Below are 9,255 nucleotides of genomic sequence, written 5' to 3' on the forward strand. Positions count from 1 at the left end.
TGGGTGAAATCTGATTTTCTGTTTGTAGCTCCACCCACATGTGCAGGTGGGTCGCGAGACCCCCAGAACATATCACCCCCGGTAGTGAGGGATCTGCATACCAATTTTCGTTCAAATCGGTCCCACAGCTTTTTACATTTTTTCCATTGACTTGAATGGGTGAAATCTGATTTTCTGTTTGTAGCTCCGCCCACGTGTGCATGTGGGCCGCGAGACCCCCAGAACATATCACCCCCGGTAGTGAGGGATCTGCATACCAAGTTTCGTTCAAATCGGTCAAGCCGTTTTTGAATTACTGTGAGAATGGCAGCTTTTTACATTTTTTCCATTGACATGAATGGGTGAAATCTGATTTTCTGTTTGTAGCTCCGCCCATGTGTGCAGGTGGGCCGCGAGACCCCCAGAACATATCATCCCAGGTAGTGAGGGATCTGCATACCAAGTTTCGTTCAAATCGGTCAAGCCGTTTTTGCGTGATCGTGGCACATACACACATACACACACACATACATACCTCCGATTTTATATATATAGATAAAGAGTTTTACCAAATGCAAAATTGTCATTTCTTTAATAAGACATTAACTATGTTTTGTGAGGCCCTCCAAGTACCTACAAATCCAAAATGTGGCCCTGCAAATGGCTTGAGTTTGAGACCACTGGCCTAACCCCACAGCCATGGAAGTACAGTGAAACTCAGTCAGGAGGTTTGTTTTCTACCTGCATTTTTTTGAGCTCCCAGATAAGCTGTATTTTTGTGCAAGAGTTTAGGTTCTCGCTCTAGCAATGAACTTTGTATCTTACCTTAAAACCTTGAGGTTTGTTTCCAACAAACGTGTGTATGGTTTTCTTGCTGGTTGCCAAGCTGGGTAATTACGTTGCTCTCTCTCTCAGCTGTGGGTGGTTACTGCAGCAACGTTTCAGAGGGAAACGTATGTATGGTATGTTAAAGTAAAGCCATGTGAAATTCCTGCCTTCTTTACTTCTCAGTCTGCTGGGAGTATATATATATATTTTTTGTTTGTTTGTTTGTTCCTGTTCATTCACTAACCAAGTGCTGTTGGTTCTCTTTGAATGGACTGTGGGATAAAACATTGCAAGCTTAAAATATATCTGCTCTGGTGAAGAGGACTGAGTTATGATACACTATTAAAGCCCAGAAGCAGGGGATTACTCTTAAACCATTGCTGACAAACTTGAGCACTTTGGATTTTGATGTTTTGTTTTTGTATGATTTCATGGAATGTATGTTTTTCCTGCCACTGCCAGGCTGAGGCCTGTATTTTGATTTATTGGGCTAGTGGCCGGAATAAAGTGATTACTTTGCCATTTCTGACTGGAACTCATTACCTGCATGCCCTATTAGGCAGTTACCTTGCCAGAATAAAGTCCTGAAGGGTCCTTTAGTAGCAAGGGACACGCTGGGTCAGAGGTTTTGTCACGTTCCTGTGAGCTCGCTGCGCATTTCAGGGGCGCAGGTGTGACAAGTTACAGAATCCTGTAACTGACCCACCCCTCACCACAACGATTGCGATCCCCCTCCCCCCCCCCCACACAAAACCCCAAACTGGCAGGAGGGATCCCAGGACCTCCTGCCGAGGCACACCCCAACACCTCCACCCCCCCTCAAATACCAGCAAGAGGGATCCTAGGCCCTCCTGCCAAGGTGCACCCCTGACCCCCCACCCCCCCTAGAATACCGGCAGGAGGGATTCCATTTTTTCTGTAGTCACACCCTCGCTCTGGAATTCAATGCCACTTTATCTCCGCAACGAAAATTCTCTAAATAAATTTAAAACGAATCTTAAAACATTTCTTTTTAAAGATGCCTATCAATAAGTGGAGAAAAAAAAAGTTTTTAAGAAGCGCCATCCCTGTCTCCCTCTTGTTATCCCCTGTCCCTCTATCCTTTCTTTTTATTTACATAATTAAAACTTCCCTGTAATAAGTCTTAATTTGTCATAGTTTTAGTTTTACCCTCCTCTTATTTTATTTCAATTAAATCTTAAATTTTATTAGATTTTTCTAATTTTTAATATTGTAAACCATCCAGATACATGTGATGGTCGGTATATCAAGCCATAAATAAACTTGAAACTTGAAACATTTTCAATAGTGAGGGACAGCAAGCTCTTTTAGACTCCAGGAAACCTGCCTGTCCCTAGCGACTGAAAGCACAATATTGAAACATCGCCCCCTACTGAGAGTAATGCAGTTGGAGGACACTTCCTTAGCATAGATGGAGCAATGGTCTAAAACAGGGGTGTCCAACCTGCGGCCCCGTGAAGTATTTTGTGCGGCCCTGGTCAAGGGTGATATAGTGTTTTCCTCTGCTGTCCCCGGGTATATACCATCTTGCCAGCTCCCTCCTCTGTCTTGCTGCAGCATTTGCGTGTTTGTGCTGCCCCAGAAAATTTTTTTTCGGCAAGTGCGGCCCAGGGAAGCCAAAAGGTTGGACATCCCTGGTCTAAAACCTATGATCCAGTTAAAGGTGTACCTTCGCTTAGCTGGATAGTACACCACTTTGACATTTGGGCGCAAGAGCTCCCTTTTAAAATGCATTGACTTTTACTTCATTATTGAGTTCAAGATGGCAATTTTAGCAGACAGTTTTCCACTTATAGATAATTGGATCATTTTGCCAGTTATCTTTTAGTGGGTTATCAGTGAGCTATCTGATTATCTCAACACTGTTGAAATAGCAGCTTAAAGATAAATGGATATCTTTGTCTCTTTATCTTAGGCCTACTATGGGCTAAATTCACTAAGAAAACTGATCGTGTACTGAATGGTTTGCGACCCCTATGCGACCCGATTTTCCTCCAATCCGATTCTGATCCATGCATGCAAATGAGGGGAAACGGCAATGCAAAGTAGGAAGTACACGATTCACTAAACATTTTTCTGGCACATCGACTGGCTGGCTGATCAAAATACTAGCGACTGCTGAGGACCAGTCGCTTGTGCAAAAACCCTGCTCTCTACCCCGATCTCCTGCTCTTTGCTTTAACTCTCCTGCCCTTCCCTGCAGTGCAAACCCATGGTTTTAACCTGCCCTTTAAAACCACGGGCTGGCAATGCGTTTTTGCAGAATATATAAAAATGGAATTCTTCCTTTTTTTATATATTCAGCAAAAGCCTTTAACCCACGTGCTGATGCCCCCACCCCACCCGCTGCCGTTACCGCCTATAGCAGGAGGGATGCCAACTCCCTCCTGCAACCCAAGGAATGCCCCGTCCCTAGTCCCCCCCTTTAACGGAGCAGGAGGGGTGCTCAATCCCTCCTGTTCCAATGCCTCCCACGATGAGTCTGAGGCCTTAAGCCCCGCCCTGGTGCATCATTTGATGCATGAGGTGGGGCCTAAGGCTCTTATTGATGCAGATGCCTCAGGCTCCTCTCTTGGGAGGGGCCTGAGGTGCCTCAGTCAATCAGGGTCTTCCTTAGGTACTCACTAAGGAAGTCCCTGATTGGCTGAGGCACTTCAGGCCCCTCCCAAGGGAGGAGCACCAGGTGCCTGAGCCAATCAGGGCCTTAGGCCCTGCCCCGTGCATCACATGATGCACCAGGGCAGGGTCTAAGGCCTCAGACTCATCATGGGAGGCATTGGAGCAGGAGGGATTGAGCATCTCTCCTGTTCCGTTAAAGGTACGAGGATGGGGAGGGGACCGGGAATGGTGAGGGAGAATCTGGTGGGTGGCAGGAGGGAGTCGGCCTCCCTCCTTTCCATTTGTTTTTGTTTGTTTTTTTTTGGGGGGGGGGATTCAGGAGTGGGAACCTTCCTGCCATAATTCTAAAGGGCTGCTGTAGCAGCGGAGCACAATTTTGGGGAGGTTTGGAGAGGGAGGGGGGATCGGGACACTTGTCGGGAGAGGGAGGGGGGTTTAATTTTTTTTTTTTAATCGGGCTGATATTTTGCATGTGCCAAACATGCAAAATATCTGCCCGATTAAAAAATCAGGCAGAAGCCCTGACAGCAGTGACAGGAGGTTGCTTCTCCTGTCATTACTGTCCGGGCTCTCCCCGACTCAGTCAGGAGCCCTTACTGTTGTCAAACTACAGTATGTGCATTTATTCCTTTAATATTTTATTTATGTAAGTATTTATATACCACTTTTAGCCTAAATGGTTTACATTCAGGTACTCAAGCATTTTTCCCTGTCTGTCCTGGTGGGCTCACAATATTTCTAATGTACCTGGTGCGATGGGGGGATTAAGTGACTTGCCCAGGGTCACAAGGAGCAGCGTGGGTTTGAACCCAGAACCTCAGGGTGCTGAGGCTGTAGCTTTAACCACTGCGCCACTCTAGAAATCAAAATGTAGTAAAAGCGAACCAAGTATAGGACAATCAAACCAATGTGACATCACTGATGAGGTTGGCTCTTAGGCATTGGTGGAATGAGGCACTATGATGTCACAATACCAGCTCTGGTTGTCAGAGGCTGAAGCTTTACACGCTATTTATTTATTCAATTTTCTTTACTGTTCTCCTAGGGGAGCTCAGAATGGTTTTACATGAATTTATTCAGATACTTGAGCATTTTCCATGTCTGTCCCGGTGGGCTCACAATCTATCTAATGTACCTGGGGCAATAGGGGGGATTAAGTGATATGCCCAGGGTCACAAGGAGCTTAAAAGCTTCCCGAAACAATTGACAACAGACTTGCATTCTTTTAAAAAAATCCCCGTTAACAATAAACTTGTTAATATTATAAAAGCTTCAAATTCCCATAATAACAAATATATTTATGCAGTTGTAATCTCCATTTTCTCTCCTTTTCCAAGCATGTTTCTTCTGACAGCATAAATGGCCGTTGTCATTTTGTTTGCCAGTGATTGATTACGAAAGAACACAAAAGCCTATTGCTGGAATGCCATTTCCAGAAGTACTACCAGCGTGGATAACTTGCACATGACAATCATATTCTATTCCCTTTCACACCTACAATACAAGTTGTGCCCACAGCTCTCCTTCAGGAACACGAGTCTCGTCATGTCAAATAAAAGTATGAACAATGGCACCTTCCTAATTCATTACAGAAACTAATTACATGTCTTAAAGAAGGCATCATCCAGCCCTTCAAGACACTGTTAGTGCTACTATAATTGGAAGTGAGGGCACTCAAATATTTCTGCACTAAATAATTCCACAATGTTCTAATTAAATGTCAAATGTGACCTTGTTTTTTGTCCTACATTTCAAGTTATTAGTTATCCCCTCCCCCCTTTTTACAGAACCCTAGCGCAGTTTTTAGCGCCAGCCGCAGCGGTAACAGCTCTGACGCTCATAGAATTCCTATGAACGTCGGTGCTGTTACCGCCGTGGCCGGTGCTAAAAACCGCACTACGGTTTTGTAAAAAGGGGGGGGCGTTATCTTAGCCAAGCCAAATGTATACTCCTGTGCTTTTGCATTTAATTTTTGGAGCCACAAATAAAGGCATTGGTAAGTATCTAGCCCATCAGCAACGATTTATTATTCCTATAGCGCTGCCAGGCGCACACAGCGCTAGACATTCGGCACGCAAGAGACGATCCCTGCTCAAAACAGCTTACAATCTAATTATGGCAAACATACAGGGCAGAAAGGGGAGTCATATCATGTATCTAGCACCCAGAGACCCTTTCCCCCGGATTCTATGTAAGGTGCTATGAGTTGCATGTGCAAATTTAGCCACACGCCTTCTTTGCACACACAACTTAGTTGGTTAACAAGCCAGTGTCGATAATTGGGTCCTATCAATTATTGATGCTAATTAACATTATAAGCGTGTAAATGTACGCGTTGGGTTCCGTGCCTAAATTTTATGAGTGCGCCCAAAAAGAGGACATGACCAGGGCAGGTCATGGATAGACTGGAGGCCTTCATCTAAGTTACATGCTTGGGAGGAGTGGGAAAGAGTGTGGGAGGGGCAGAGAGGAGGAGGGGTGCTGGCACCCTCACCAAGACAGCGCCTGTGGCGGTCCACATCCCCCCTCCACACACACACGCTTTAATACAACACAGCATGGGGGGAAGATAGGAACAGAAAGAATGAGAAGTGTGACAGAACTAAAGCGCGCCAGAAAATTGTGCATGGACAAAAACGCTAAGACAAATGCGCGCAGGATGTCAGCGCACCAGATTAAAAGGTAACTTTAAAGTGCTCTGAGGGGGTTGTGGGGGGGTATCCCCCCACCCACTTTACTTAGAAGTGTTGCCGCTGCCGTGGGGGGAGCCCCCCCCACTTACAGAGGAAACTAATTTTTCACTAAAACATTGGGAAAAATTACACTTTCCTCTCTAAAGGGGGGGGGAGGGTTCCTCTCCCCAAACCCCCGAACGGCAGCGCCAACACTTCTAAGTAAAATCAGGGGGTTCCCTCCCACACACCCTACCGGAGCACTTTAAAGTTACCTTTTAATTCAGCGTGCTGAATTAATGCGCTCATTTGTCTTAGCGTTTGTATCCTCGCGCATTTTCGTCTGTGAACCAAGAGAAGAGATGCTGGGGAGGACAGATAAGGCCCGAAGAGAAGATGGATGGCAGACAGAGAGAGGAACACAACAAAAAACAAGAAGACCCAATATTCCACCGTAGGAGCAATCCAAACGATAAAAACAAAAAACTGAAAGATGATTTATTTGTCACTCTTCACAATAAACAAAATAAAAGCAAATACAAATACAAGTTACGGGTAATAGTCCACATGCGTATATTTGTCCCACCGGACCCTACATGGTCCGTGTTTCGACAAACAAATACATGTCTTTGAACAGGTCACCGAAATGGCTGTTGTGCAGACAGAGTGGCGCGAAAAATCGCTGTAGGATATATACATGCTGGAGAGTGGTGCTGCCTGATTTGCATTCACCAATCACTTCAGTGAATCAATTTGTTGTCCGATAAAATCGGATTCACCGATTCAGCAACCGGCACCCCACCCCCCTCCGATGAGACCTGACATACCTCTGAGGTCTCCTAAAGCAGCCACGTTTAGAATGGTCTGCTTCGTGGCCTTCCCTGCCAGGGCATTTCCTCTGCCACATCAGTGGCACAGCAGAGGGAAGTCCTAATGGGGCAGGCTATAAAGCAGCCCGTTCAGAGCGCTGCCGCCACCACTGCTTTAGGAGGCCTCAAAGGTATGTCAGGTCTCACGGTTGGAGGGTTGGTGGGGTGCTGTTGCACAGGGGGATGGGAGGGAGGGATGGAAAAATACTGCACAAGGGGATGGGAGGGAGGGAGGAATGGAAAGCTGTTACACAGGGAATGGGTGATAAGGAAGGAAAGATGCTGCACATGGGGGAAAGAGAGAAGAGAGGAAGAATTGTTGAGGAGGAGAGGAAGGAAGAGATGAAACAAAGAGGTAGAAAGGGGTGAGATGAAGAAATCCTTCCTATGGTAGAGGGGAGGGAGACATGCATGGAGAAGAGAGAGGGAGAAATTGTGGACATAGGGTAGAGGGCAGGGAGAGATGGTGCATGGGGAGAGAGAGAGAAATATTGCATATCATAATGGAGGGGAGAACATAAGAATAAAAGAATAGCGTTACTGGGCCAGATTAATGGTTCATCAAGCCCAGTAGCCCGTTCTCACAGTGGCCAATCCAGGTCACTAGTACCTGGCTAAAACCCAAAGAAGGGAAAGATGCTGCATGAAGGGAAATAAAGAGGTTTGACCCAGGGCACAAGGCAGGGAGAAAGAGAAATGGTAGACAGTGGGAAAGAAACAAATGTTGGATATGGCAGTGGAAGGTAGAAAAAATAATTTTAATTATCTATTTTGAGATTACAATATGTCATATTTGAAATGTGTATCCTGCCAGAGCTGGTGTTAGACATCAAGCGTGAGCGAGAACCTAACAGAGAGAGGAAAAGTATTTTTTTGTATAACCTCTTAGGGGATTAAAAATATATGAATCCTGGGGTAGGGGAATGCGGTTTTTTCATGTTTTTGCTGCAGAATTATGAGAGAGAGAGATTAGCGCTGGTTGCCCTGGTAACCAAGGTAAACATTCTGTTTGGAGCTGTTTTGCCCATCCGTGACAGTTGGGAGGGAGCATTGAAGAAAGGCAGATGTACTTTGGAGATGGCCTTTCTGTGCTGTGATTTGTGAGGAAATCGGCACTTAAGGATTGGCTGTTTAGTTTTTTAAAAAAGAAAACACAGAGCTCTCATGGTTATAGTGCTCTGAGAGTGTGTTTGTGACCTTAAAAGTAAATTGTTGTGGAACTGGAGTTTGGGAAACTGTTCCTGGTCTGTGTAAAATTCTGATCTATGACCACAGTTTCCATTACTTTAACAGACATTTAAGTTGTTAGTCATTGTCTGTTAAAAGAAGCTGGTGTTGAGTGCAACCAAGGTGACACAACTTCTGTTCAGGAGCGGCTTTGAGTGTGCTCTCTTGTTTTAAACTGAAAGGAGCAATTGTAAGGGTGACAAACCTTTTTATGAGGCAAGTAAGTAAAAGAAAGAGGTAAAGAAGACCGCTTTGGTTCTCAAAAGCAGTAGCTGAGAAGGTAAGGAATAAGAGGTTAGCGGTCACAGAAAGAGGAAGACAGGCAAAAATATCTGGAATAGTAAAGAAAGGCTGGTCGTGTAGTCGAAAGCAAAGATACAAATGGAAGAATAAATAGCTGACAAGGTAAAACGAGGAAACAAGACATTTTTTAGATATAGTGATAGGAAGAAGTGCAAAAGTGGAATTGTGAGTCTCAAAGATGAAGGGAGGAAATATGTAGAAGCTGATAAAGAAAAGGCTGAATTGCTTAACAAATATTTCTGTTCTGGATCAAGAACTGGTTGAGTGGAAGGCGACAGAGGGTAGTGATCAATGGAGATCTCTCTGAGGAAAGGGATGTTACCAGTTGTGTGCCTCAAGGTTCTGTTCATGGGCCTGTTCTTTTTAACATTTTTATAAACGATATTGCTGAAGGGTTGTTGGGTAAGATTTGCCTCTTTGCGGATGATACAAAAATCTGCAATAGTGTAGACACGCCGGATGGTGTGAATAACATGAAGAAAGACCTGGTGAAGCTTGAAGAATGGTCTGAAATTTGGCAGCTAAAATTTAATGCTAAGAAATGCAAGGTCATGCATGTGGGCTGCAGAAACCCGAGGGAACGATACAGTTTAGGGGGTAAAGAACTTATGTGCATGACAGAGGAGCAGAACTTGGGTGTGATTATATGTGATGATCTTAAGGTGGCCAAACAGGTTGAAAAGGTGACAGCGAAAGCTAGAAGAATGCTAGGTTACATAGGGAAAGGTATGGCCACT

This window comes from Geotrypetes seraphini, chromosome 2 (genome assembly GCF_902459505.1).
Source record: "Geotrypetes seraphini chromosome 2, aGeoSer1.1, whole genome shotgun sequence".
NCBI lineage: Eukaryota > Metazoa > Chordata > Amphibia > Gymnophiona > Dermophiidae > Geotrypetes > Geotrypetes seraphini.